The sequence below is a fragment of the Suricata suricatta genome, chromosome 12 (genome assembly GCF_006229205.1).
Source record: "Suricata suricatta isolate VVHF042 chromosome 12, meerkat_22Aug2017_6uvM2_HiC, whole genome shotgun sequence".
Taxonomy (NCBI): Eukaryota; Metazoa; Chordata; class Mammalia; order Carnivora; family Herpestidae; genus Suricata; species Suricata suricatta.
The window spans coordinates 71,415,656-71,437,286 of NC_043711.1; the positions used below are offsets into that span (position 1 = coordinate 71,415,656).

Consider the following 21,631-nt stretch of genomic DNA (forward strand, 5'->3'; position numbering starts at 1 on the left):
CTCTCTCTCTGACCCTCCCCTGCTCGCGTTTCTCTCTCTGTCTCTCAAAAATAAATAAAAACATAAAACAAATTAAAAAAAAAACTATTTGAAAAAATTTAAAATGCAATCTCAAATAAATCAGGAATTAGGAAGTAATAAAAATCACAAAATAATCAGAAATTAATGATTAAAATGCTACATATCAAAACATGTAATATGCAGTTAATTAAAGTGATATTTAGATGTAATTTTAGAGCCTTTGTGTATTTTCTAAATCATGAGAAGGAACCAAAACAATTTCAATTTAAGACAGAGCAAAGTAAGGAAAGAGGGAGAGACAGAAGAATGGGGAGAAAGCGAGAAGGATAAAGGAAGAAAGAAATAAAATAGAAAATGAAAAAATAGCAAATATTATTAACAAAAGCAAATTAAGCAGGCAAACTTCTAGCACAAATAGATAACACTGGATACAATTTTAAGGTTATACAGTAGCATTTAAAAAAAAGAAAAAACTATAACTCAATTTGATGGCAACATATGTGAAAACACGGCTGTTTTTCTAGAAAAATATTAACTCCTAAAATGGACTCAAAATAAATATTAAAATGTATGTAAATCTAAAAGTGATAAAGAAAACAAGCCAATAATCAAAAGCCTGCATTCCCATCCTTCACCCTAAAGACCCAGACCCAGGTAGTTTCAAGAGAGAGTTTTTACCAAGTCGTTAGGACACAGATAATCCCAATCTCATGCAAACTACCAAGGAATATTTAAAAAGTGGATGACCTAGAGGACTCATTTAGTGAGATTAGTAACAAAGACAGTCCAAAAACAAAACCCTGAAGATAAATCTCATTTATAATCATAAAATGTAATGCTGGCCAATCAAAGAATGGTTTTATCTCAGGAATCATAATATCAACAACATCAGAATATCTACTAATAAAATATACCATATCAAAAGACTAAGGACTAAAATATAATTGGTTCAATAAATGCTTTTTAAAAATCTTCAGTAAAGGGCACCTGGGTATCTGGTCAGGTAAGTGCCCTACTTTTGATTTTGGCTCAGGTCATTTCATGGTTTGTGAGACTGAGCCCCGTACTGGGCTCTACACTGACACTATGAAGCCTCCTTGGGATTCTCTCTCTCTGTGTTCCTCCCCTGCTTGCATTTTCTTCCACTCTCTCTCTCAAAATAAACAAACATTTTTTAAAAAACTAGCAAAATACCACTCATTCATGAGATGGCATGGTTGTAAACCAGAGCAGACCAGTAGGAAACTTCTTTGATCTGAAAAGTAGTAGCTATCTATACCTAATGCAAATCCTATTCAAGCCTAAATTCTTTCAAGTCAGGCACAAAACAAGTATATACTACATAGACTTAGCATTTTACCGGAGGTCCTACCCAATCCAATGCTTCCAGAAACAGAAAATGAATATATAATAATTAAATAAAAGATATAAAACCTTACTCATAGACAGTAAGTGCTTATATTTAAAAAAAAATCTCAGGGGCGCCTGGGTGGCTTAGTCGGTTGGGTGTCCATCATTGGCTGGGGTCATGATCTCATAGTTCATGATTTCAAGCTCCACATTGAGCTCTGGGCTGACAGCTTGGAGCCTGGGGCCTACTTCAGATTCTGGGTCTTTGTCTTTGTCTCTGTCTCTCTCTCTCTCTCTCTTTCCTCTGTCTCCTCTCTCTCTTAAAAATAAACAGTAAGAGGGGTGCCTGGGTGGCTCAGTCGGTTGAGCAGCTGACTTCAGGTCATGATCTTGCAGTTCATGAGTTCAGGCCCCACATCAGGCTCTAAGCTAACAGCTCAGAGCCTGAAGCCTGCTTTGGATTCTGTGTCTCCCTCTCTCTCTCTCTGCCCTCCCCTGCTCACGTTCTGTCTCTCTCTCAAAAATAAATAAATGTTAAAAAATAAATAAACATTAAGATTTTTTTAAACCTCAGAGAAACTGTTAAAAAATTCAGTAACTTTAGTGGTTTAAATATCAACCTATAAAAATGAAGAATTCTCTTGAACCATGTGGAAACCTATTACAAAACACAATAGCATAAAAGATCCCACTTACGATTGCAACAACAGTAACAAAAAACCCAGAAATAAAACGACTAATAAAAGATCTTGCTTAAGGCCAGTATGGACTTGGTTCAAACATAAGACTCAAACATAAAGATGCAATGTTTTCCAATTCATCTATAAAATCAATATGACTTGCATCAAAATCCTAAATTGTTAAGGAATACCAAAGGCCCCAGAGTAAACAAATTTGAAAATGAATAAAAAGGTCAAAGGACTTCTGCTGGGTGAAAGATTTATAAAGGTATAGTAATTAAAACAGTTGATATTAAAGGTGGTCAAAGGCAAAAACTTCCAGTTATAAAATAAATCCTAGGGATGTAATGTACAATGGTGATTCTAGTTATTAATACTGTTTTGTGCATTTTGAATGCTGCTCAGAGTAAATCTGAACAGTTTTCATCAAGGAGAAAGCTTTGTAACTCTGTGTGGTGACAGATGTTAACTAGACTTCCTATGATGAACATTCTGCAATATAACAAACACTCAACCACGTTGCACATCTGAAAGTAGGATCATTGTTATCGGTCAATTATATCTCACGGTTTTAAAAGTGGCATCGACATATAAAGAGGCAAAGACATAGGTCAAAAATACATCTGTGGGGGCACCTGTGTGTCTCAGTCGGTTAAGTGTCCAACTTCAGCTCACATCATGATCTCCCAGTTCAGGGGTTTGAGCCCCCTATCAGGCTCTGTGCTGACAGCTGGGAGCCTGGAGCCTGTTTCATATTCTGTCTGTCTGTCTGTCTCTCTCTCTCTCTCTCTCTCTCTCTCTCTCTCTCTCTCTGCCCCTCCCTGGCTTGTGCTCCCTCTTCTCAAAAATAAACAAACATAAAAAATACATCTATGTATATCTAGAATCATAATATATGACAGAGGAGTATTATAGATGAATGGGGAAAGGATAAGTTGCTTTGGGACAACTGGCTTTCCATTTGGAATTAAATAAAAGGGGGGCACCTGGGTGGCTCAGTCAGTTAAGCGTCTTACTCTTGATTTGAGCTCAGGTCATGATCTCACAGTTGGTGAGATCGAGTGCCACATCAGGCTCTGAGCAGACAGCATGGAGCCTGCTTGGGATTTCTCTCTTTCCATCTCTCTCTACCCCTCCTCTGCTCAAGCTCTCTCTCTCTCTCAAAATAAATAAATATCAAAAAAAAAAAGGCAGATACCTACCTCACGTCATACACCTGTTATACGAGGTGGACTAAGTCCTAAATATAAAAATCCAAACTCTAAAATTTTTGAAGAATATCTAGGACACATTTTGGTTGGAACGATGGATATTTTAAACCAGACCTAAAAAGCACAAACCATAAAGACTGATAAATCTAACTATACTGAAATTTTAAAATTCTGTTGAATAGACACCACACTGTAAAAAGAGAAGTCACAGATTAGTATTTGTAATATATACAAATGACAAAAGATCAGTATATAGAATAAAGATTTTATCAAAAACATAAACACAAATAATCCTGCAGAAAACTTAGTAAAAGATATGGACCACCTGCAGAAGAAATAAAAACAAATAGTAAGATGTCATTTACACTCATAAGGCAGGTTAAAGTAAAATTTCTGGCAGTACCAAGAGTTCCCAAGGATGCAAAGAGGAGGAGATTCTCAAGCACTGCGGGCGGTGAGGAAAACCGGCACTTCAGGGTAGAGAGCGCTCGGCGGTGTCTAGTGAAGGATGAGCTGTCCCCGCAGTCCCGCATTTCCATCCCGGGCCCATTTCCAACAGGCATAACTCATGTCTCCCCCAAACATACAAGTATGTGCATTGCAAACTGATGGGAATAGCACAAAACTGTAAAAAACTGAACCATTAGCCAGAAAAATGGGCTAAATGGCATATAGTTCATGAAAGAGAAAACAAAACTACACAGCAGATCCATCACCAGAGCTCCAGGTCCCGATGCGGCTGTATCACTGACCGAACAATGAATGGTGAAAGCAAACTGCAGGTTCCCATTTGTATGAAGTCTGAAAACATGCATATCAGTATTACATGTTGTTTACAGACATGCTCCCTTGTAGAGAAGCCATGAAAGCATACAAAGAAATAATAAATACCAATTCAGAAAAAATACTATTTCTGGGGTGGTGTCACAGGTTGAGGAGACAGACACAGAGAGATTCAGATGTGTCTGTCATATGTTTAACCCAATGATATTAGCACTGTACTAGCTATGATGTTGGGTTGCAAGTTCAAGAATTTTTATCAAATTTGTACTTCACAGTTTATAGATACATTACATATGTTCTTCTGTATGTATCAAACTATTACATAATACAAAAGTTTAAAGATTGAATAAAAGAAACCACCTCTGAAATTAAAAAATAAATCTTCAGATCCAGAAGATACAACATGTCCTGGGGAAGACTCATATAGAGTAATTGTGTAAAAGGTGCTGAGGCTATAGAACTCAGGCATTCTTCGGACACACACAGAAAACTCCAGTCATGAGGGAGAAACCCTGAGCTGATCCATCACTTTAATGCTTCTCTACATTGGTTAATGGAGAAGACAATGAGACAAAGTCCAAAAGCTTTGAGAGAAAGAGTTATACCCATCCCAGTTGCCAGTTCAGAATACACACGACAAAAAGGGATTATGTCCAAAAGGAAAAAGCAAAAACCTTTAGGAAAGATGGTATCCAGGAGCCATTCTCAAAAATTCTTCTGCCTGAATAACTCTGCCCACTGAGTATTCAACGGAGAAGATGTAGTCCAGGTGAAGGAAAGAGTGTTATGCATGAAACCTATTTACACAAAGAACTAAGACCAAACACTGTCATAAACATGATTACAGGGAGCAAACATGAACAATCTTAGCTGCCTAAAATAATAATATAAAAAAAAATAGGGAAGTTGAGGGAGAAATGGAGAACATAAAAGTATTAACTCCATATTCTTAAAGAGAAGTTGGCAGATACAGCCTGTATTTGGCAAAATGTTAGGAAATGTTCCAATTGGAGAATGAATACAAACATGTTGCTAATGTCATTACCTACTTAAGTATATCAGATACAAATAAATTATTTGTAAAAATCACTTAAACTACAGATGACTAAAGAAAGACTACAATCAAGTGCCAAAGTTTGTAATGATTTGCTTCTTAGGAAGTGGAGCCAACTGTCAGCCATGTGATAAAACCATTCTTTCACTTGCCTCTCACTGTACTAGCCTGAATGGGAAAGAAAGGGGTGGAATTACAAGTAGCTTGCTTGGAATTCTGCACGATCCTGGACACACTCCTGTGAGTGTGTGAGGCATGTGAAAGCCATCTGTGTTGAAGCAGAAAACAAGCAGGGAGCCACAGAATCAGAGCATTCAGTCAAATAATGAATGCGAACTGGACTCTTAGCATGAGAAACTATGCTCACGGGGAGAAGGAAAATGGACAGACACTTTAAAACAAACAACAACACAACAATGAAAACAAAAACTTGGTCAGTAAGTTTAAACTGCAGACCCATCATCTCTCTTCAGCTTCTATTCACTGATAGCAACACCGAAGGTTGGGTTTCCCGACCTTCCAGAATACTTTGGAAAAAGTTCACAGGGAGAAATAAAATGCCAAAATACTAGCTAGGTCTCCAGCAAAGGTTCTGGAATTAAGGAGTTGGTAAAATCCACAAAATGAGCGGCCCGTCTCAACGACGTGATGTCACAACCACGAATGAAACTGTGAACCTTAATCTCGGGAATCTGTGAGACCATGAATCTTCATCCGTTTTATTTTTAATCCACTTTTGACACCGTAGGAAAAATGTTACGGAAAAACCACATGGACAAATTAGCTCAATATCTCTTTGTCACTGCTACTCTATTTAAATGAATGCATAGGAAACAACCAGGCACAGAGCCAGAAATGGACTATTTTCATTACTATATTTTACTCAGAAACAAAATAAAGTTACAGTCATAAGCAACTGATGCATAGACATATGAAGAAAGTTTTAATCTTTAAAAAGAAAAGAGAGATTTTCACTGCTTTCAGTACTAAAAATATGTCCTTTCAAAACACAACATGTGTGTACGTTCGTTCACATGACACAGATTCCTTCTTAAGGCCTCTTGTGGTGATAGTGTATTTCCAAGGTATGCTGCTCTTTATAATCCACCCAGGTGATCCACTGGAGCCTCTTTAGAATAAATATTAAGACTAAGCACATTTTTAGGCCTTTCTGCGTCTTTTAACCTAAACAGAGAAACGGATGGGATAGAAATAAGTGAAGACAATTTCAATCAAATAGGATGCCAAGAGTGAGACACCATGCATGAAAACACCACTTGTGTTAAAACACCTTCCGAAGACAGCACAGTAATTCTTGAAGAACCAGATAAGCCCGTGAATAAATGTGAAGAAAATCAATACCTTTATTTTGGCTGAATATGGTGAAACTGTCCTCAAGTTAATCATCTCTCTATCCCCTCTTAATAATAGTACAAAGAAAACAGAGTCATTAAGGCCCACCCAGCACCCAGCCATCTCACCACTGCTATTTCCCATTCTCTTTCGAAATTCTGTCCTAAGGCTTAAATCTGACCCCTGGTCTCTTAATCCTAACAGATTGAGAAGAAGGAATATTCTAATAGAGGAAGAAGATATAAAAAAAAAAAAAAGTTCTGAGGAAAATAGGAAGAACATGACAGAGCCTCAGATAGGAGGGCGCATGCTATTAAACATTTATCTTGTTTCAGAAGATTTCCTTTCTATACTTTGAATCAAATACATAATGATTTTTTTTTAGAAAGAGAAAATAATTTCACATTAGTTATCTTTCCTTAACAAGTTTAAGGGGGCACCTGGGTGGCTCAGTCAGTTAAGTATCTGACTTCAGCTCAGGTCATGATCTCATAGTTCGTGAGTTTGAGCCCCTCATCGGGCTCTGTGCTGTCAGTGCACAGCCCACTTTGGATTCTCTGTCCCCTTCTCCTTGCCCCTCCCCTGTTTGCACACATACCCTGTCTCAAAAAAAATAATAATAATAAACATTAAAAAAATAGATTTAAAAAAACAGGTTTAAGACATAAAAAAAACTGAAAACATTCACTATACCACAAGGACAAAGGGAAAAAAAAAACTACAGAGAGGATCCAAAGGTGGCATGATTTCAAATATATTTTACAGGTTTCAGTTGCTGATTTTGTGGGGCAAGACATGTCTTAAAGAGGTGGGTAACTGTTTCCTCACTGCATTCCTCTAGGACAGCACCAAATACAATGGTGTAATTTTGCTGCATCACTGGATGTTATTCCATGTTGACAAGTCAGACAAGAAGAGATCAAGCCCCCACTCAGAACTCCTGGACTTCTGTCCAACTCCGGCAGAACGAGCACTTCACCGTGTGCAGAGTGCTTGTTGAGCTGTTTACCAAGGGGAAGCATCTAGCAAATACCTGAGTGGCCTGTATCTATGTGGCAGGTTCCTTTGGGAAAACAGAATAAGCCTGTGGATGTCTAAAAGTAATCATCCTACCGATGTAGGGAAGAAAAGTTAATGAAATGTCATCCAAAATAGGCTAACTTCCAACAATGTCTTCCAAATGCTAACTTCCAACCAGTGGAATATCGCTCTAGGCTTTCAAGTGACATGTTCTTTGGTTACGTATTCTATATAGACCGGACAAGCTATCATTGGTTTAGTGTGTCAACTTGGAAGGGACAGCCTTGCCCAATATTTTAGCTTAAGGGAAGTATCAAGAATGACTCCTGAATGAAAAGAACAAAATTGGGAACTGAAAAAAACTACTTCTTTGCGTATTTTAGCTATATTAAGAAATACAGCAATTATTACTTTGCTGGAAATTGAGTACACTTTGTGAAGTATTAATCATCAAATGTCAGAGCAGGCAGGTTCTGACATCATCTACTCTGAGGCTGCTACTTGACAAAAAAGAAAGCAGAAGTCTAGGAGGTTGACAGGCTCACTCAAAATTTTGTGGCCTTTGGGGGATTAGGACTGTTTTCATTTCCCGGGGCTGTCATATCAAAGTACCAAAAAGTGGATGGCTTAAAACAACAGAAATTTATTGTCTCACAGTGTGAGGCTAACAGTCTGAAATGAAGGTGCCATGAGGTAGGTTCCTTATGAGCACTGTGTGGAGAAAATGTGTTCCATGCCTCACTTCTGGCAGCCTCGCCCCTTCCTGTGTGTTCTCTGTCTTCCCTGTGCCTGTCTGTGCCCAAATTTCCCCTTTTAATAATTTTTTTTAATGTTTAATTTTTGAGAGACAGAGACAGAACATGAGCAGGAGAAGGGTAGAGAGAGAGGGAGAAAGAGAATCCAAAGTAGGCTTCAGGCTCTGAGCTCTAAGCTGTTAGCCCAGAGCCTAATGTGGAGCTTGAACTCATGAACCATGAGATCATGACCTGAGCCGAAATCAGTCACCAGGCGCCCCTCCCCTTTTCATAAAGATACCAGTCATACCGGCTTAAAGCCCACCCTCAAGACATCATTTTAACTTGATTACCTCTTCACAGGCCTTATTTCCAAATAAGTTATATTCTGAGGTACTGCAGCTTAGAACTCAACATATCTTTCTGGGGGGACATAATTCAACTCACATCAAGGACTGTGAGAAAACTCTACTCCAGACATATGGGGACCCCAGGTCTCCGAATTCCATGCCAGGCACCTTTCTTATTTATAAGATTCTCTCTGCTACTGGCACGTGTTGCAGACTACAGGGTCCACAGACAATAGGCCCTACTTACAAAGTCAGGTGTGACTTCTCCCACCCACAATAAGTTGATATTTTGCAAAAGCCAATAAAGCATTCAAAAACCAGCAAAAGGAAGACATTATTCCATTTGGTCAGTCAATGCTCAGTAACATACTTTAACAGCCTCCCTCACAAAAATGCCCTGCCTCACAGGCTGGCCCTCATCTAGAATGTTCAGAGGAGGGGAGTATGTGGAAACACGGCTGTGGAGGAAGAACAAATGAAATCTCTCACATGTCGTCCAAGACCGCCCATCTCACACATCCCAGCCAGCCTAGAAAAAAAACCACACACACACACACACACACACATTTCTTCTCTCAGTGAGAAGAAACTTCAAGGGCCTTGGGTTTCCGGCAGACCTCAGTTTCTTTGTGCCGCCTAGGCAATCTAGTGAGCAGCTGGCTACCCAGGCAGGGTCAGAGGCAGTAAGGCCAAGGCCTAGGCCCAGCCATTGGCTTAGGGCTTGGTCTTGGCAGAGGCACTTCACAGAAGTCTCTGTTCAATCATCACTCACCCTGGTGCCTAAGTGTTCTTGAGTCGGAAGATAATTGTCATACTGTCTATTTTCCATTATAAATTAATGACATCTGTAACAGTGAGTCATAAAAAAGTCTATCCAAAGAACTGTATTAAAAATTACATGGAACTGATTTCTCTAAATGGGCTCTTAACAAACACATACCCACCCTTTTCCATTAAGGCCTTTAGAATCCTGATCTACAGCTGGCCTTGGAAAATTGGGAATTAGGTTTTACTGCACAAGATCTAACAAGGTATTACGGTTTCAGAAAATATCTGAGTAAACAAAGAGCAGTAAGGGCGGAGCAGGATTAAACTGGATGCAGGGTCTGTTGTTATTGTTGTCGTCATTAACCCTCCAAGAGCTACCGCTTTAAGGAACAGTTTTCTTCGGTACAGGATAGAGAGTGCAGCTAGCAAAGTCCAGAGCTGCTCTAGTACAAGCCTCTGTTTACTGAGTAGGACACCAAGCCCCAAAATGAAGTGAATCAAAATCAAACAACCAGGTGAACTGCGTCTACACACTTAAATGTACCCTTCATTTGATTATTTGAAAGAAAGAAAGTACATTTGAATGCAAAATGCTGGGCATCACTTTGTTCCAAGAGGAAAAGCTTTTTTCAGACTAGAAATCCTTTCAAAGGGCAATCTTTAAACTTTCCAGGAAATGCTGGGGTTGAGTGTTTACTGTAACTAGCTTGATTCTGAGCAACATTTAAAGGACTATTAATTATTGTAGAGTTTAACATTTTGCAAATAGGGACACTGAACTGCCTCGGTTATAGCCTCTGCTAATCAATTACACCAGGAGAGACACAACAGTAATTTGCACATAAAACAACTGAGATGCAACAGTTATTTGCATATAAAATAGCTGAGTTATAAGGTCTGATTGCCTTTGCTGTCAACATGCTATCAACAAATTCATCCCAACCTATGACTGAGATGGTCAAGTCCATGTAATTCAGCCCCCTTAGCCTCATCTCTCCTCTGAACACAGAGATCACAGTTTTTACCGAGAACTTGTGAGAGCTAAAAACAGAGGAAAGTCCCTGCTTTTCAAGTCCCGTATTGGTCCTGGCGCCCAAGCACAATGCAACACCTTTTCTTTCTCTCCAGAAGCATTTCATCACTCCCTCGATAATTGTCTAACCACCCTGTGCGGTCCCTCATGTCTAAACTCCTCATTTGTGCCCTGCAAACAACACACCCTCAATGAATTTCTGCCTCCATGTTTCAAATAAAACATCTTTGTTTTTCTTTGCAAGACTATGTTAGAATCCCTAAACCAAATGTACAAATCTTCTTAAATCTATAAGCACCTTGCACACAAGAAGCAAAAAAAAAAAAAAAAAAAAAAAAAGGCCAAATTAATAACTTTAACAGTAAGTTTGTAAATTTTAATATAATCATTTCTTGGCTCAAGAACCCAATGACTCCCCAGTGCCCAATGAAACAAACCGAATCTCTTCCCTTGGGCTTTCAAGGCCTTGGGCAAGATAACCACTCTTTCCATCCAACTCAATTTTCCCAGTTCTTTCCTCTCCAATCAGAGTCAGTCCTGTCTCCCAGATCCCCACAAAAAGCATCTTTATTTATACGTTGTGCATATAACCTTGTGCATATAGCCTTCCCAAGTACACTCTCTGTTCTTACTCTGGGATGCAGGGGGACTCATTTGCTTATCACTAACTCCCCAGGCTTTTCAGAGCACTCGTAGTGACACCCTTCACCTTTCTCTGGCACAACTGGACAACGGGAACACTTGGAATTTATATGGGACTTTGTGTTATCAGCTTTTTCATATGCACATGGCTTAGTCTGCTAAGTAGAATATACTTTATTGGATAAGGACTACATCTTATTCTTTCATTTACTCATGCATTAAATACTTACAGAACACAGGTAATATACAGAGGATCAGAAATATAAAAAGGAATTCAAAAGACATAGCTCTTCCCTTAAGGACCTCACAGTTTTAGTATGTCCCACAGTACCAAACAGTGACAAGCACACAGAAGTCTTTGCCCATCTAATCTGCATTTTTCCAACATTTAGGTAGGACACTTTCACTTATATACCATCCAATCAATACTAGCAAGCTAGCATAGTGTTTGCTACTGAAGCTAAAGAGAACCAACTAACTCATTCTATAATAACGATAAAACTATCTCTCTGGTTTTACTTATCCATAGTAGTTCATGTCCACTAAATTAATTAATAAACATGAACTATGAATGGTTGGGACTACTGAATCATCACTATCCTGAAAATTATTATTAATACCTCTAATTCTCAAATAAAAAAAAAACCAACCCTGAACTGAACAAATTTGCTTTTGTAAAACAGCTTTATTCTGGTTTAATTTGTATATCATAAAATTTACTTGTTTTAGGTTGCCAGTTTATAAGTTTCAGCAAATTTATATAATCATCATAATTTAGTTTTAGAGTAATCATCCCCCAATATTCCCTTAGTCCATTTGCCTATTCCAGCAAACTTGCTTTTCTTTCCTTCCATTAAATTTGGGAAATGGCCTTTTAAAAGACAAAGTTAACAACAGAACGTCCCCATGGAAGAAAACCCAGCCCTGCCCCACTCCTCCCCAGGAGTGAACTCTGACACAGGACCTCTAACAGAACCTCAGAAGGGAGTAGGATACAGGTATAGTGGTGTTAACTTCCTCACCCTAACTGAGCTTTCTTCCTCTAGGTGGTCTCTACAGCTATATAAACGTGGACTGGCCAAAATACCCAGTCCTTGAACTTTAGCTTAAAGACAAATCCAACTGGAATCAGATACAAAGGGAAGAATATTAAAAAAAAAAAAAAAAAAAGTCATTCACACTAATCAAAGCAAATGGAATGTGTGAACAGAGCCATAGAAAACCAAGATTGAAATAAACGGCATGGTTTTGGATTTCTATGAAAAACACAATATAAAAAAGGAACAATTGGGGGCACCTGGGTGGCTCAGTCTGTTGAGAGTCCATCTTTTGATTTCAGCTCAGGTCATTATCCCAGAGACTCAGGATTGAGCCCACTCTCTTTCTCCCTCTGCCCCTTTCCCTGGTTTGTACTCTCTCTAAAACTTAAAACAAACAAACAAGTAACAAAAGGCACATGTCCAAATTGAAAAAGAAACATAATGTGAGAAATAGAAGAGTATCTAATTGCTAAGGGTAACAAAACAACTCAAGGCTACAGAAGGAATTCATTAACTCAAGAACCCAAAGACAGACAATCAAACAGAACTAAATGGCAATGAAGGTGTGATAGGCTGCACCAAGATGGAGCCCCAAAATCTTGTCTCCTAGTTTTCATGATCTTGTATAATCCTTTTCCCTGGAGTGTGGGCTGGATTTAATGACTTGCTTCTCACAAAAAGAACGCAGCAGAGGGGATGATGTGATGTCACAATGAGGTTAAGTAACACAAAGGCTGTGGCTTCCATCTTGGGCACCCTCTCTTGCTCTCTGAAGAAAACCCAGCAGCCATGTCGTGAGGTGCTTTACGGAGAGGCCCGTGTGTTACAGACAGACATGTCTCCAGCACACAGCCAGTGAGCACCAGAGACATCCTCCAATATCACATTAGTGACCTTGGAAGGAGACCATCCCACAGCTGAGCTGTCCCAACTGACACAGTGACTGAAGCCCTGTGAGAGATCCTGAGCAAGAGGCGCCCAGCTAATCCATGCCTGTTTTCCTGATCCCTAGAAATTGTGAGTGAGCAAACGTTTATTGTTTTAAGCTGCTAATTTTGGTGATCATTTGGTGAACAATAATAAGTTACATTGGGAAAATGAGACAAATTAAGAAACAAAATCAATATTAATAAACAAGTGAAAACAAAACAGACAAGAAATTGACAACCCTAAAAATTGATTTACTAACAATCATGGTGATAATGGTTTGTATAATCATTTCAGATTTACAAAAATATAAGAAACAAGGACATTAAAACAATTAGAGAAAGGTAATAAATACAGAAGGCAAATGAAAATCATGTAACAGAAGGACCTCTCCTCTAAGTAGACAACTCCAGAAATGGAATAGGCAAGATATAAGACATCTAAGAATAAGAGACAACATTAAGAATCTCTCTGGAATGAAAAATGAACAGAATTAATAAACAAAAAAGCACATGTGCCAGAAAAAAAAATTTTATAAGATGAAATAGTACTCTACACTGAGAGATACTTACGAAATCTTTCAGGTATCTGATAATTCAAAAAAACGTCGTCTGTATAATGAGGAAATACTGGACTGGCTTTACATTTCTTCACATTAATATTCAATATCAGAAGATACTGGTGAAAGTTTTGTTCCCAGACTCCGAGGGAAAGTAAGTATGAGCAGGGCGCCTGGGTAGCTCAGTCAGTTAAGTGTCAGACTCTTGGTGGGTTTGTCAGGCTCCCTGCCTAGGATTCTCTCTCTGCCTCTCTCCCTCTCTCTCTCTCTCTAAAGTAAATGAACTTTAAAAAAAAAATTAATGAGCCAAGGTAGCATGTGATTCTACAGGCAAATAAAGAGACTTTCTCAAATGTGAAAGAATTCAGATATGAACACCAATAACCCTTTCTCAAGGAAAGATGCTGTCCATCATAACTTTCTGTAATACCTACACTAACCCACTGGCCACCTGTGGCTACTGAGCCCCTGAAATGTGGCAAGACTGAAGAATTCAATTTTTAATTTTACATAAATGTAAATTTAAAATTAAATAGCCATACACAGTTAGTGGCTATCTTATTCAACAGCACAGGACAAAAATGTAAATAATACAAAACTAAAACACATAAAAATAACAACAAAAATCAGGATGTTAGGAAAAAGGGTGAGACACTGTTACCCTTTCTCACAGCAAGCAGTCATTTCTGCAGGACAAGACTGAAATTTAACTTTTAAAATATGAGTTCAGGGGCGCCTGGGTGGCTCAGGTCATTATCTCATGGTTCATGAGGTCAAGGCTGACAGCTCAGAGCCTAGAGCCTGCCTCACATTCTGTATCTCCCTCTCTCTCTGCCCCTCCCCTGCTTGTGGTATGCACATGCTCTCTTTCAAAAATAAATATTTAAAAAATTTATTTTTAAATAATAAAAAAATGAGTTCAAAGTGGTACCTGGGTGTCTCAATAGGTTGTGTCCAACTCTTTGGTTTAGCTAAAGTCACGGTCTCACAATTTGTGAGTCTGAGCCCTGCATCAGGCTCTTCACTGTCAGTGTAGAGCCTGCTTGGGATTCTCTCTTTCCTTCTCTCTCTGCCTCTCCTTGGTACATGCTGTCTCTCTCAAAATAAATTAACTCAAAATAAATAAACAAATACAAATATCTTTGGGGCACCTGGGTGGCTCAGTTGATTGAGCATCTGACTCTTGGTTTCTACTCACATCATGATCTTGAAGTTCATGGGTTCGAGACTCGCACTGGGCTCTGCACTAACAGTGTGGGACCTGCTTGGAATTCCCTCTCTCTCTCTCTCTCTCTCTCTCTCTCTCTCTCTCTCCTTTCTCCTCCTCAAGCTCTTGCTCTCTCTCAAAATAAATAAAACTTTAAAAAACTGAGTTCAACCTCTTCTTTACAAGCTATTTTAATCTTAAAGAAATCTTAGGAAATAAACAGCTATAAGGGCGCCTGGGTGGCTCAGTGGGTAAAGCATCCAACTTGGGCTCAGGTCATGATCTCACGGTTCATGAGTTTGAGCCCCGCACTGGGCCCTGTGCTGGTAGCTGGGAGCCTGGAGCCTGCTTCAGATTGTCTCCCTCTCTCTCTGCCCTTCCCCTACTCACTCTCTCTCTCTCTCTCAAAAGTGAATACTGAAAAAAAATTTTTTTAATAAAATAACAGCTATAGTATTCAACATTCAACAGAAGTATTTCTCCCTTTTGCTGTAATCATTCAATCTATACATATGATAGAGCTACAGTATCCATCTGGAATGACAGTCACCTCATGCTAACAAGAGCTGTTTCCAAAATCTGGAGTGATTTTTTCTTTTCACATTGGAATTCTTCATAATGAAAATGGGTCTTTTTTATATACATATAAAACAAGTCTGTTGCCTGCTTTTAAACAAAAGCTAATACTACATAATATTAATAGTAACAGAATACGAATTTGAGTGGTGTGCATTTGAAAACTTTTCTTGTTTTGATTTTCCGAAGGGAAAAAAGAAGCATGCAAAGCATCCAGGTTATAAGATGTTGGTTTTTATTTTACATCCACACCAGCTGACGACCCAGATTGTCCCCAACCTGAGAGGCAGGTTTGTCCTCTTGAGAAGAAGCCAATCACTGCTGGCACACAGGTGGAGCTCAATGATCCCACCCACTTCTCAAGGTCTCCCTAACTTCTTCCCCAAAACTAGGTCAGGACCTGAGCAGAGGCCTTGGTGGAGGGAGGACCGGCCAGCCTCTCCGTGGGATTCTAGCTTTTGGACGGTTTTCTCTTGCGCTTTCCTGAGTATGGAGGCAATACCCCTTTTGCTCTAGGACTGACCCCTTCCCTCTCTCACTGTCCCTCTTCACACTCTCCTTCTCCCCAACCATTTGGTAAGGATGCTCAAGAATCTCTCCCTTGAGGGGCGCCTACGTGAAGAAGGGCTTGGCAGATGTGGCCTAGTTCAGTAAGGTTCTAAAAAGAGAATAGGACCCCAAACTGACCTTTAATCACCATAGTCTTTAATCCATCTTTTTCCCTACAAGTCTTTCCCTAAAAGACTTTTTTGAAGGGGAAGGCAATAAAGAACCAGGATCAGGGGCTTCAGGGTCCCCTCTTTAATAATTACATCCGCCCTGCCTATCTCCCAAGGTAGGGGTTTTACTATGACTAGTAAAAGTTAGTAATATAGTTAATTAAGCTTTAAAATTATAAACCATATAAGTAGTCATATTATTACCGGACAAGGGCAATTCTAAACCAGTCTCTTTACAAGACTGCACCTAGCAGTCTCTACCTTCTTTATCAAAGTATACAATTTTCAATAAGAGATTGCAGGCTTGACTTTACCCTTCTGATTTCCAAGCTGAGCGAATTCTTCAACCTTGCTGTCCTTCACCTCTGTGACTGTCAACAGTAAAGCGTAGTTGGCAGTGTTGTGAGAATTCAATAGGTTAATACGTGAAAAACACCGAGTTGGGAAGGTAGTCAGTAAATGGTAGTACCCTTCTTTTGCTGTCACAAAAGCTTTTAAGTGTTTATTTTTGAGAGAAAGCACGAGAGCAAGCAGAGGAGATGCAGAGAAGGGGGACAGGATCCAAAGTGGGCTCTGTGCTGACAGCAGAGAGCCCAGTGCGGGGCTTGAACTCATAAACCATAACAACATGACCTGAGCCAAAGTCTGAGCTGACTGAGCAACCCAGGTGACCCTATCACAAAAGCTTCTGAAAGAGAGCTTATAACAAAAAGCACAACACACCAGAACATACTTGAACTTCATACATTAGGCTGCTGAAATGAAATACTTGAAGAGGTAAGAAGTAGCCTACATAATCTTAAAATTGGTTTACTTGCCAGCTGTGTCTTTAATTTTATTACTAATAGCTAAGACTTTCTTAGTGAATACTTACTAATTGCCAGGCACTGGGTTAGATATTTTTTATGTAACACTGCTGTAAAAGCTGACACATTATCTCTATGTTGGAGAAAAGGAATCAAGATCCCACAGGTAGTGGGCATGTGGGTGGCTCAGTCAATTGAGTATCTGACTTTGGCTCAGATCATGATCTCACAATTTGGTTCATGAGTTCAAGCCCCATGTTGGGCTCTCTGCTGTCAGCACAGAGCCCGCTTCAGATCCTCTGTCCCCTTCTCTGTCCCTCCTCCACTGGATCTCTTTCTCTCCCTCCCTCCCTCTCTATATCAAAATAAATAAGGTTAAAAAACAAAAAGATCCCACAGGGAGGAAAAGCAATGAGGTCCATGTCACTACTGTGCAATACTCCAGTAAGAATTCCCTTCAAAGTGAAATAAGCAATCTAAGGAATATGGACAGGTAACTTCAGAACCCAGATGACCAAAATCAACAGTTTTAGTGTCTGCTTTTGTCATGGGCTGTCCACAGTAACACCCTAATAAGATCTCTTGTTATACTTGTAATATTTCTTAGAACTTAAACTGAAGACTGAAGGAAAGAACAAAGAATCTTGATTTTGTGGAGAATTATTAACAGTGCTGAAACTTGGAAAATTCAGTTTAAACACATAAGTGTTAATGTCACATGATATTGCTCACTTTTTTAAGCCAGCCTTCAACTTGCCTATTACTTAATTTAAAACTGTCCACAACGTTGAAGATGGGTGATGGGTAAATCAGTGTTCATGATACTCCTCCCCTTTGGTCATTTAAAAGAATTTTTTCCATATAAAAAGTTCTTTAAGGTCTATACACACACACACCCTACACAGCCCTTCCTGACTCCTGCAGTGAAAAAGACTGATTCATGTAAATTTTACACAAGACACCCTTCGCTGGATCATTTTAATTTTTCCTAAAAATAAACATTCTAGTCACCAACCCAGTGAGGGGGCAGCCGCTCAGGAATGCACTGTCATGGCAGATGGAGAATCAGTCATTGTGGGAAGTGAAACAGACTCAGGCAGCATTGGAAATGATACAGCAACATCTGATTCTATCAGGCCATCTTTTAAAAAGTAAGCATTTCATCAGCTGTTAAAAGACTTTGCACAGTGTCTAGCAGCACAACTTGGTGACAATTAAAAATACTAAAGCTACAGTGCAGTTTGTGTTTTTTCACACACTGGAGGAAGTATAAATGGAATGCTGAGTCAAAATCAAATATGTAGACTCAGAGCTGCGTCTCTGGAAAGTATTCAGTGCTCTGAAGTTTAAGATTTAAGGACAGATGCTTGCTACTGAAGGTTGGGTCCTCTCCTGACTCACAAAGTCATTTGGAGAGTAGACATTCAGGAATTTTAGTAGACTGACATCCTCTTTGATACTTTTCTTGACTGTTGCAATATTTTGGTTTAATTACTATCACACAGAAACACTGCGGGATATGAACAACCTTAAAACACCTCAACATGCATACCAATAATAAGGCAAGTTGCAAACCGTAAGTAAAGTCCTAATTATGATCATCCTCAATCCCAGTAACTAAGAGAACCTTCTCAAGGGCCAGATTATTCCAGCTACCTCCCAGATGCCCCTGAGGCCTCTTACAAACTATAAGAACTCATTATTATGTTCTGTAAGAAGGCCTGTCTATAGGACTGCCATGGAGAAACTTTATAGTGAAGTCTCTAAACCATAAAGGACTACTGCATAGCTTTTGAGGTACTCTGTGCCCCTCTTTCTAACAACTGCCATGCCCAAGGGTAGGTACAGGCACGGACAGCCACATATGTACTACGTGACACTGCCCCTGTCCCCATCCCTGAGGCATAGGTGGACACGTACCAAAACTTGCCCCCACGAGTTGTAATATATCTCCCTTGAGAGGTGAGGAGCCATCATGTTCTATAGGGAAGTGGAAAGATGCCAGCAGAGGGAGAATGACAAAGAGAATGCAGAGACCATGGCCCTGCTTGTCAAAGGAAGGCCCATGGGGGAGCTGCCTGGGAGCAGGGCCATGGGTGGTAAAACTTTTCCAGGCCTTTACGAAGCTCAGTGCTGGGATACTCTGAAACATTTCTGCTCCCTTATCATACGTAAAGACTCCTTTAGAGCCCTGGGATTATGCCAGGTTTGTTTCTTCTACCAATGAGCCTTGACTATCATCAGTCCAAAAGAGTCCATATGCTCTAAATAAGGTACTTTCTTGGGCAACTTTTCAGATCTTCATCTTCTGCTTCATAGGGATTCTGACCTCCTCTGCAAAGGAGCTGGACTACATCAGTGCTCCTCAATGTGTGTTAAGCCCCCCTCCCCACCACTCACTTCTGTGCAGAACCTCAATACATTAAGCTGATAAGAGCTGGGCCACTCAGAACAGGGACAGCGACCCACCTCAGGCCCCCCATGGCATGCAGCATTTCCAGGGAACACTGCTGAAAACCCGAAGCAGAATGCTTTCTGGGGCCCCTGGCTCTGCCTTGAGTATCGTACCCTCCAGCTGAACCGCAGCTTTAGAGCGACCACTCCACACGCTGACCCAGAGAAGGCAAGAGACAAGAGGATGAACACCAAGCCAGACCCAGTAAGGGCAAGCAAGACAAACTGACAATGACCGGCCAAGGCCTGAACCCAAGGCTTGCTGGGGGAAAGCAATCGCTTCCAGTCCTAGAAGGAGGCGCCAGAAGGAAGCTGACAGCTCAGCCAAAAGACAGTTGACAGCCTAGCGGTCAGACAGTGACATCCCAAAGAGCACCCATGTCTCTGAATCAGCAGGCCTCAAAGACAAATAAACTCTTTTTCACTTTGGGATATGGTTTAAACATAGTGGTGAGGAGGAGAAAAGAGGAAGTGAATAGGCAGCAGGCTAAGGTATCGAGGCTCCAGGCCCCAGCCCAGGCCCCCACAGCCTCGCTGGCCTTCCTTTTGGGGTTAACCATGATCCTTAAGTGACCACAAATGGAAAAAAAAAAAAAAAAAGAAAGAAAGAAAAAAAAAAAAAACTCCACAGAGACTTTTGTTTAAGACATCGAGATCTAAAATGAAGAAAGAAAGCAGGTCTAGAGAGAGAATGGCTCTTAAAAGCAAACTCCGAAGTTCAGACATTGCCCCGGGACTCATTAAATGGCATTAATGACTCCCACAAACACTAGGGCTTTGAACGTATTTGCATAACTATGTTATATGATTTCTCAACATCACTTTAGACTGAGGAATATCTTCTTCAGAATTATGAGCTTTTGTAAGAAGCACCTTGAGACATTGCTTAAACAAGCCTTCATTTACTTAACATGAAATACTGCTAGACCGACAGACCATCAGCAAAACTTTAAAAAGGACTAATAACTCTGGCAGCTTTAAGAAGTGCAAGATAAGTTGTTTCATAAAATATCCCAGAAGAAAAAATTAATCAAAATGGTTACTTTTATAATGATGACAGTATTATAATGGCTAATATTTAGTAAAATGATTACGTTTATATTAATCATTTCATTTAACCCTCACAATAACACTATGATGGAAATACACACTGTAATTAGTGCACGAGATGCTAGTACTGCTGATCCGAGGAACACACTCTGAGAACCAGTGCTTTAGAGAAGTCTTTCTTTCCTCTTCCTCCCCTTAGTCTCTGAGCTTTTGGACCCATTTCACACGACTGTGGAAGCACGTGAACCAGTTCACCTATCGGTCCTGGCCCGTGGGTGAGGAACTATCACAGTCCAAAACAGTAAGACAGAATGCTGCCCATCCCACGGGGTTTCTTTCCTTCTTCTAGACAAAAGATACTAGAAATGCCAAATAAGTCAGCTGCTCACAGACCAAAATACATTTTCAAATTCGTTCTTTTTAAGCATGTTTTTTACTAAATAGCAACAGTATTCTAGGGATAATTCATAACACCAATACAGGTAAACAAACTGAATTATCTTGTTTGGACCCCTGATCTCACAAAAATACCCTTACCACCACGAAAATACCTGAACATCTTCATAGTAAAATAAACAAAAAGACCTGCGATTAATGTCTTTAACTACTACTGGCTCTGGAAAAGTCTCCTATCAGGTAACACGGAAGAAAAAGAATGCTAACACTTTCTAAGTGATGACTCTGTGCTAAGATGGACAATCATCCCAGAAGGTGGTTTATGTTAACACTATTTAATTAACCCTATTTAACAGATGAATACAAAAGCTCAGAAAGGGTAATTCATTTTCCAAAGTGCCGGTCAATATTAAGGCCCTGTATATATATATACACACACCACATCGTCTTGATCCATTCATCAGTTGATGGACATTTAGGCTCTTTCCATGATTTGGCTATTGTAGAAAGTGCCGCTATGAACACTGGGGTATATATACAATGGAGTACTATATGGCAATGAGGAAGAATGAAATCTGGCCATTTGTAGGAAAGTGGATGGACCTTGAGGGTGTCATGCTAAGCGAAATAAGTAAGGCAGAGAAGGACAGATACCATATGTTTGCACTCATAGGTCTAACAGGAAAGACCTGGCAGGGGACCATGGGGAGAGGAAGGGGGAAGGAGAGCGGGGAAGAGTGAGGGACACAGATCAAGGGAGACTACTGAATACTGAAAACGAACCATGGACTGAAGGGGAGGGGGAGGAAGGGAGGGGGTGATGGTTATGGTGGGGGGCACTCGTGGGGAGAAGCACTGGGTGTTATATGGAAACCAATTTGACAATAAACTATTATAA

General features: G+C 39.9%; 1 protein-coding gene and 1 long non-coding RNA gene across 8 annotated transcripts in view; one reads left to right on the plus strand and one right to left on the minus strand.

Moving 5' to 3' along the window:
• Positions 1–21,631, minus strand: part of SLX4IP (SLX4 interacting protein) — a 183,385-nt gene that overhangs the window by 118,594 nt on the left and 43,160 nt on the right.
• The window catches only part of LOC115274891, a 63,203-nt gene continuing 54,355 nt past the window's right edge, over positions 12,784–21,631 (plus strand). The window contains exons 1-4 of one of the 7 annotated variants that reach the window (XR_003901304.1): positions 12,784–13,056; positions 13,551–13,679; positions 18,339–18,409; positions 20,537–20,638. This is a non-coding gene — a long non-coding RNA (uncharacterized LOC115274891). The remainder of the gene's footprint in view (positions 13,057–13,550; positions 13,680–18,338; positions 18,410–20,536; positions 20,639–21,631) is intronic. The other 6 variants (XR_003901303.1, XR_003901308.1, XR_003901309.1 and 3 more) reach the window with 6 other exon arrangements.